The sequence below is a fragment of the Triturus cristatus genome, chromosome 4_2 (genome assembly GCF_964204655.1).
Source record: "Triturus cristatus chromosome 4_2, aTriCri1.1, whole genome shotgun sequence".
Classification (NCBI taxonomy): domain Eukaryota; kingdom Metazoa; phylum Chordata; class Amphibia; order Caudata; family Salamandridae; genus Triturus; species Triturus cristatus.
Window position 1 is genome coordinate 334,398,491 of NC_140586.1, and position 8,639 is coordinate 334,407,129.

The 8,639-nt window shown below is 49.4% G+C and overlaps 1 protein-coding gene across 1 annotated transcript in view; it reads left to right on the plus strand.

Annotated features, from left to right (window-relative positions):
- Window positions 1-733: 733 nt before the first annotated feature.
- Window positions 734-8,639, plus strand: part of KLHL20 (kelch like family member 20) — a 391,295-nt gene continuing 383,389 nt past the window's right edge. The window contains exon 1 of the mRNA XM_085601720.1: window positions 734-986. The gene's annotated coding sequence lies outside the window, so the exon portion shown is untranslated. The remainder of the gene's footprint in view (window positions 987-8,639) is intronic.

An 8,639-nucleotide genomic window follows, 5' to 3' on the forward strand; every position in this document is an offset into this window, starting at 1 on the left:
CTTACTATACTGTGAGTTGCAGTTGATATTTGAAATGCTGTGTCTTTATTGTATACATGCCAATTTTCAATAACAAAGAGTTTTAAAAAAATAACAAACACACAAAAGGTGATGAGTGGATGCTTGCCAATAAGACTAACCACTGGCAATTGCCCAGAGTATCATTCCAACCCATTGTTCTTTTGCCTACAATGTAACCTCAGATTAGACCCAGCCATAAGCAAATCAGTCTTGGCCATGCTCCACTAGGAACAGCCAGCCCGAACTGCCAAGCCAGGCTCTCACAAGCAAGGACCTGACTTGAGAAGAATGGTGGTTGCATTATCCTAAACTAAACATAATTTTCTATTTAAACTTCAACCTTGAGCTGCCAGCTCAGGTTCTACAGTCTGCCAAGTATCACGCAACGGGCATTAGACTAACGCATTTCAGTGTGGTGATCCGCATCACCGCACTGAAATGCAAAGTCACGCATTGTAGGCATAGCTTCTGCCTCGGCTGTCAAGTCATAGCGCTGCTATGCTGACTGTAAAACTAGTGGATGGAGTGGCGCTGTTACGAGCACGCTGCTCCTCCAGGCAGGCTTCGGGGGCTGGCTGAAGCGGAACTTGGATACAATGTATCAAGTATTCCTGGGCGCGGCCTTATTTTCTGACAGTGATCTGTCAGTAGAGGCCGTGCCCAATTGTTGTTTCGCCTTTGCAGGACGTTACGTCCATCTGCCGCCTCCTGTGGCGGCGAGAGTGAGGCTAAAGTTTTGGAACTGTGGAAGCCTAGCTGCACAATTGCGACTCTCGCATTCACGCGGTAATTGAATCCAGGTGACCGGGGCTTGAGCTCAGGCACACGCTACAGTACTGCAGCTGAGCCTTGAATGCAGCGGGCTGAGGGAGTCCAGTAGACCGTTGTGGCCTGGAGAACTCACTATGAGGAGGCGGGCAGTCCGGCCTTTAACCGCATTTCCCATCTGCAGTTCACCTCCTAATGTAAGTAAGTTTCTTTTCGTCACAGACTAGTGCAGGTAAAATTAGCGTTATGTAGCGTGGCTCGCTGTAACGCACTTTAAATCTTACGACGTTCTGGCTCACTCAGCTGCCGCACTGTGTGTGTGCGTGCACGCCTCGCAGCCTAGTCCCGGGAATAAATGCTCACGCCGGGGCTCTCTGACGCAGCGGCTGTAAGTCGACTCTCAAGTGTGTGGGCTCATTAAGGCAACTCACCTAGGTCGCTGGCTACACCGTTGTTGGGAACATAGCGGCGCGCCGAATGGGTCGTGGACCTCTTGCTTTGGGTAAGAGTTTGTTGGGGCCTCGCACATCTTGTTAGGGCGGCCTAGTAGTGAAGGGCACTACGTTATTGCCCTTTCATTCGTGGTGGTTTGCAGAAGCTACCTTAAGAGTTTGTCATTGCTTATGTAGAAGCAATTTATGATATTTGTGTTTCCCTCGTCTTCATTCCTTGATTTTGCTTGTGAAGGGTGTCACTCCTATTTTTGGTAATGTCACTCATAATTACACTGAAAATATGAAAATGTCACACATAGCAATCTGAAACCTTGGCAGCTATGGTCTAGTCTCCGGTCGTTTCAACAGCCTGTGATTCTGGGAAAATCACTTAATATCCTTGTGCATTGCAAAAATGAATGTGTCCTTGTATAAGTTAACTGGTGCTAATGTAAAGCGCTCCAATGCCTTATAATATAAACTGCAAAAAAAATGTTGTTTTCCAAAGTCCTCCATTCTTACCCTCAAAACTGCGTAAAATAGTATTACACAGGTGAAACATGGTATTTCGAGGTAATTCTGAATGGAAATGGGGGGCGTGGCTAAGCCACGGAGTGAGATGGCGGTGGTTTAGAGTAGCTCCGTAACCTTCCCCCTTCCCTTGCCTATCCGACACACATATCCGATTGCCTGGAAGGAGATTTCATCGTTGGAGCACCTCTGGGTCTCAGCCCAGAGGCGGCGACCGTTGGAGCTGTACAGCTGAGGAAGAATTTGAGGTGCGCCATATCGAGGCCTGCGGGGAGAGAAGAAGCCAGGGACCTGCGTAGTGAGGAGGGCGGGACGATGCCCGGCGGCTCCTACGCCTCTAGTGCTGGGCAACACCAATGAACAACCAGCGACCTGACCTGTAGAGTGAAGGCGGTCGATTATCCCCCCTCCTGGACCCACGGGTGGCATCTCTCGCTGGGGCATCGCTGGCGGGCTGCGGCATTGTCTTGCATGCCGTCCGTCGAGATAACGTGGATTGAGACCACACGAGTGAGAGGAGACCAAGGCGGACCCACGTGCGGGGTGCCCGGGGCCCTCGGCGGTGAGTCAGAATCTTAGGTCAGCCTGTGTGGGGGGCGGTGGAGCAGAACGCAGAGGCATTGGCGACACTTGCTGGGGCCAGGGGTGCGACCTGCTGTGGGGTCCCCCTAGCCTCGGCGGCTACATGAGAAGAGGAGCGTCCCACCCACTTCAGGTGCACACCACGGTCTGGGACATATAGCGCGATTGCTCCCGGGTCTATATGCTGCTTCTGATATTGAGGAAAATGCCCGCACTCTGACTGAGGGGAAAAATAGCGCAGTGCACAGCAGAGGGGCCTAACGCCCGATGCGGCCCAGCCCGAACCCATGCACGGAGCAGCTCAGAAAGACAGCTGAAGCGCAACTCCACAGCAAAGGAGGAGCTCATGCCCCATGAGCTTGCATCCATATCAGCGTGCCCACAATAATTGGCAGGAGACCCGAGTCCTCGTCTATCACTTGGCAGAGCACCACATTTGGCAGAGGGGGGCGGCGAACTGGGGGGACATGTCAACCCTCCCTGTCTAGTAATCGAGTGGCGATGGAGAAGAGAGGCTGCCACTGATTGACTGGCAGAACTTAAGACTGTGGTACTGCTGCTCTGGGTCCCCCTGAGTGCTGGGATCAGTGTCCTACAGTGAAGTGCGTACTTGGACACATTGGGAAGGGATCCTTGTTATGGACTGCAATCCATCTATCCTTTCACTGTGGGACTAGCCCAGCGAAACTACCTGTGCACCCCAACAGTGTGAGAGAGCGGCACCTGTCGCATTGAGTGGCTCTCGTCGGCCAGTCTGCGCCCGCCTCTCCCTTCAGGCAAGACGAAGACAAGAGATCAGGCCACAATGTCGTCATCACGGGCGGCAAGTCAGGGCAGCAGACTCGACTGGACCGATACACTCTCCCTAAGACTTCGCTGCCTGAGCCTTCCCCTACGGGCAAGAGTGGTGGAACGCAATCAGAGGCAGACCCGGAACCTACGATCAAAGATGTCCTGGAAGCAATTGCGGGGATTAAGACGTCGCTGGAGCATAAAATGGAGGCCCTCACCGTGGAAGTCACCTTACTCCGAGCAGTCAACATCAAAAATAGCGAGAGGGTCAAGCAGATGGAGCTGACAACTGCGAGCCTAGTGGACGACACCTCACAGCTACAAAGGGATGTCAAGGAACTCCAATCCTTTCGGAAATATGCGGAATCCAAGCTAGACGACTACGAAGGGCGTCTACAGTGCAACAACGTGCGAATCCTGGGGGTCCCGGAAAAATCGGAAGGACAAACCACTGACCTTTTTGTGGAAGATCTCATCCTGAAACATCTGCAACCCAAGGGTCTTGGGAAATTCTTTGTCATTGAGAGAGCCCACAGGGTCCCGGGGGGCCGTCCGAAACCAGGATCTCCTCCGCGTCCAATCCTGGCCAGAGTCCTTAACTTTAGAGACCGAGACGTAATACTTCAACATGCCAGAGCAGGAGCCCCTCTTCGATATGATAACGCCAAAATAACTTTCTTCCCAGACTTTACTCAGATGGTCCAGCGACAGAGACGCTCCTTCCTGGGGATTAAAAAATCGTTGAGGGACAAAGGATCCAAGTACGCCATGCTATTTCCAGCCAGGGTCCGTGTGGAGGCCGATGGTAGGGCCTGGTTCTTCAAACACCCGGAGGCGGCGGCGGACTGGCTGGAGAGCCGCTGAGCATCATGTTCTTTCCTAGTGAGGGTAACGTACAGGGCTGGGGTGGTTTTGGGAGGATGGCCCTAATTGACTGAGATGTTTGCTGATGAATCTATGAGGCATGGGGGAGGATTCCACACAGTGATAGAGTTGGCCGCCTACTGACGAGAGGACTACTTTTCCAATTGAGTCCCGGATTGATATACTCCTAAGGGCATTCATAGTTGTCAGATCTGTGATGGGGAGGGGGTGGGATACCACGCACCCCACTTTTCTTCATTTAGTTAATGTGTGTGGGTGACAGTCACTCTGCTAGTTGTGTCATGTGCAGTTTGAAGCCCAAAGGGCAGGAGTGCAGGGAGGGAGGTGGTTGGGGAGGGTTGTTATTAAAATTTGAGAATTTTCAGTTGTTTGCAACATTGGTTTTATCGACAGCATCACAAGGAGACACAACACACAAACAGAGTAGTTCTACAAATTCAGATGGGTACACAGTGGGACACAGGGATTAAGACCCTTAGCTGGAACGTCAACGGGCTTGGGGACAAAGACAAGCGTAGCATGGTCCTTCAGTACATTAAGAGACAAGCTGCTGACGTTGTTCTCCTGCAGGAAACGCACTTGGTTGGGAATGTGTGTAGGGCGATGAATAGGGGAGGATATAAATTAGTGGCGCATGCCGGCTTTACTTCTGGGTCGCGGGGAGTGGGCATCTTACTTAAAAATACGTTCCCTTTCACTCTGCAGTCCACATGGTCGGATAATAGGGGCAGATATATAGGCATATCTGGTCGCTGGGAGGATTGGACAGTCACATTTGTCTCAATATATGTTCCACCTGGCATTCAGAGCGACACTTTTAAAGATCTGGGAGCTATACTATTGACCTTAACAGAGGGACTCCTCTTGTTGGGGGGAGACTTTAACACAGTAGTATCTGGGCAATTGGATCGTCACCACCCTGCGGGACATCAGACCTGCACAAAGGTGGTTACCTGACTTTTTTTTCTTTTTTTTATCTTATTTATTAGCATTTTGAGTAATTACAAAACAGTTCAACAACAGAACAAGCCAGTTGTTGTTACATCTATCATGAGTCGTGGTGCGGACAGATGTCATGTAGTAGTATAAATATTCAACATTTGGTCACGTCAGTCTTGCAATGAAAGGTACACATAATTAAACATCTTCTCAGGTTCGAGGGGTTCCCAACAGCAGTATAGTCCTACACAGATATGGGAGCGCAAAAACATCAGTGAGCTGCCACAAAGACGTGCAATCTTATATATACCCATACAATTCCTACGTCTTACACCAGGATTTTAGCAATATCGGTCTATCACGTAATTTGTATTCTCCATGTACCTTCTCCATCTACCCCAGGAGCTACACATTAGCGGCGTTTTCGGCCTCAGCCACCAAGGAGGTTACCTGACTTCTTAGAAGCCATGGGGCTGGTAGATGGATGGAGAGTTCATAATCCAGGACGGGCTCAATATACCTATTTATCGAGCGCCCATCGCAGTCTCTCCCGTATTGACTATATGCTAGTTCCAACTACCCTAGCGCTAGATATACGTGAGATAAGACATTTAAGTAGAGGTATCTCAGACCATTCACCGATCTGGACACAAATTGCCCTGGGTCAGAGGAAATCTGGGAAAATTGCCCCAATTAACCCATGGTACCTCCGGGACCCTGATACCCAGAAGACAATAATCCAAGGTACAGATTTATATTTTCAGTGATCCAAGGGCAATCCCTGTCATTGATCGCCAGCAAGAAAAAAGAAAAGCGGAAAGACTTGAAACACGCAGAAGACGAGATACTAGGGCTAGAAGGGGAATTAGAAGTGTCAGTAACCCCCGAGAAACTGCACCTCTTGCAGCTCAAACAGGATGAATACAAAGCCATAGCTACAGTCAGATCTAAAATCCAGGGATGGGAAACACAAACCAGAATCTATGAGCACGGGGACAAAGCAGGGAAACTGATTGCATGGTTGGATAAAAAAGAATGGTCTAGCCATATCGTGCCAGAACTTCATGTGGAGGGTGTTGGTCTGATGTCTGATCCTCAGGAAATAGCTGACCAATTTGCTAAATACTATCTAACTGTATATGGTACGGAAGGCAAGTATACACTTGAAGAGAATAGCTCTCTGCTCCGAGATATTTCGCTACCCATACTGACAGACAACAACAAGGACTATTTAGAGTCTGACTTCACAAATGAAGAAGTGGCCCAAGCAATACATAACATCCCTTCTGGAAAAGCATCAAGCCCCAATGGTCTCCCAATTGAACTTTACAAACTCAGACCAGACAAACTGGCCCCATATCTCCGTTCCATGTTTAAGGACAGTAGGGACAAGGGAATACTCCCCTTGGACCAAAGGATAGCAAATATAGTGGTCATTCACAAGGAAGGGAAACCAAAAACTAGTTGTGACTCATATAGACCAATATCCCTGCTTAACGCAGAACCCCAAATCCTAGCAAAGATATTGGCTATCAGCTTGGTTAAGGTAATAGACGCCTTGGTGCACCCTGACCAGTCAGGTTTTATGCCACACCGTAATACAGCCTTAAACCTACGCAGAGTGCATGGAGTGTTGGGCAGGGTGGCGACAATCCAAGAGCCGGCGGTTCTGGTGTCGCTCGACGCCACTATGGCGTTCGACATGGTGGAGTGGTAATACCTATTCGCGGTGTTGAGTAAAATGGGCTTTGGGCCCAGCTTCGTGGGTTGGGTCCGGCTATTGTATTCAAAACCCATGGCCCAAGTAGTGGTGAACAACCGCACATCACCAGCGTTCCAATTGCAGCGAGGCACAAGACAGGGATGTCCGCTGTCCCCGTTACTATTTGCTCTGGCTCTGGAACCTCTGGCAGCATGGATTCGTAAGGATCCGGTGGTTCATGGTATGCGCTGGTCGGCAGACTGGGAGGATAAGATATCCTTTATGTGGACGATATTTTGTTGTACTTAACGTCCCCAAGGGCGTCCCTGATATGTTTATTTGATATCCTTGCTGTGTTCGGCTGGTATTCCGGCTTCACTATAAATCGGACAAAATCGGTCATCTATGTCCTGCAGGTGGAGCCTCCTGCCCTCCCGGGGAACTGCCCACTTCAGATAGCGGCTGAGGGCTTTCGGTATCTGGGCATCTTTGTCTCTCTGAGCCCTGTGACCCGCTTCACGCGCAATCTTCTGCCTCCTATGCAAAGGCTGAAGAACGACATAAAGAGCTGGAAGTCATTGCCCCTTTCATTGTTAGGTAGAGCAGCTCTTTTTAAAATGATGGCCCTGCCCCGCTTCCTCTACGCCCTGCATAATTCAATGGATGTGGTCCCCGCTTCGTATTTTAAGGAAATAGAGAGTCTGCAGAGGGATCTTTTATGGGATGGGAAACCTTGGATTGCACTACCCAAACTCACCCTGAACTGGTATGATGGAGGCATTAGTCTACCAGACATTGAAAAGTATTATTGGTCGACCCAGTTGGCAGCCATTAATCGAGGGACCTATGGGAGCTTAGGGGATCCAGGTTACGCCATGGACAGATGGATCCTTCCGGGGGGAGATTATGGTAGGGCACTCTATTCTAAACCTGCTAAACATCACCTAACAGGACCGACTGCACATGCGGTCCAGGTCTGGCATGTAGTGAATAAATATCTGGGGTAGGAAGGACGACTTACACTGGCAACCCCTCTGTGGAACTCTCAAAAATTGGGGAATTTGTGGCAAACTAAGGGTTTCGATAAATGGGACCTAATCTGGATCTCTCAGATCAAAGATCTCTGGGTAAAAGACGCAATCGTCCCTTTCCCTTCCCTACAGGACAAATATAACCTTGCGGAGTCGGAACATTATAAGTATCTCCAAGTCCGGCATGCCCTCCAAACACACCTCACGTCAAAATCAGCCCTCCCACAGGCCTCCCCATTGGAAGATAGGATACTTGACGGCAGTTTGCCAGAAAAGACCATCTCATTAATATACAAAAAACTAATTAATAACATGGAGGACCCACTGCGGTCACTCAAAGAAAAATGGGAGAGAGATGGCCTTGAGCTTGATGAGGAAGACTGGCGAGACGCAGTCTCCTCCCCAAGGGTGGTGGCGATTCAGGCACGACTGCGACTAGTCCAACTCAAAATTCTCCACAGAGTGTATGGCGATGGACCCAGATTGGTGCGCATGGGTACAACAGAGAGTGGGGAGTGCAGACGTGGTTATGGAAGGGAAGGCACATGTTTCCATATCCTATGGGAGTGTGAATACATACAGACTTATTGGGCTGCATTACACCGTACTCTCAGCGATGTCCTAACGTTAGAAATACGCCCTGAGGCGCGAAGGTGCCTATTAAACATTTGGGAACCGACTGACCTTATTTATTTATTTATTTTTGCACAGTTTTATATAGCGCAAACTTGACCCGAATCCAATCAGGTATCACAGAGCGCTTTACACAGCACCAGTTACGTTACATGAGGACACACATTCGTTTTTTTTTTTGTTAGGCCTTAACTCTTATACTAAACAATGGGTCACATTATCAATAATGCTCGCAAAAAGAGATATAGCACAGAACTGGGGAGCTTATCAGTCACCTACGATCGGAGAGTGGAGGGAGGACGTGGATTGGTGCATGTTCTA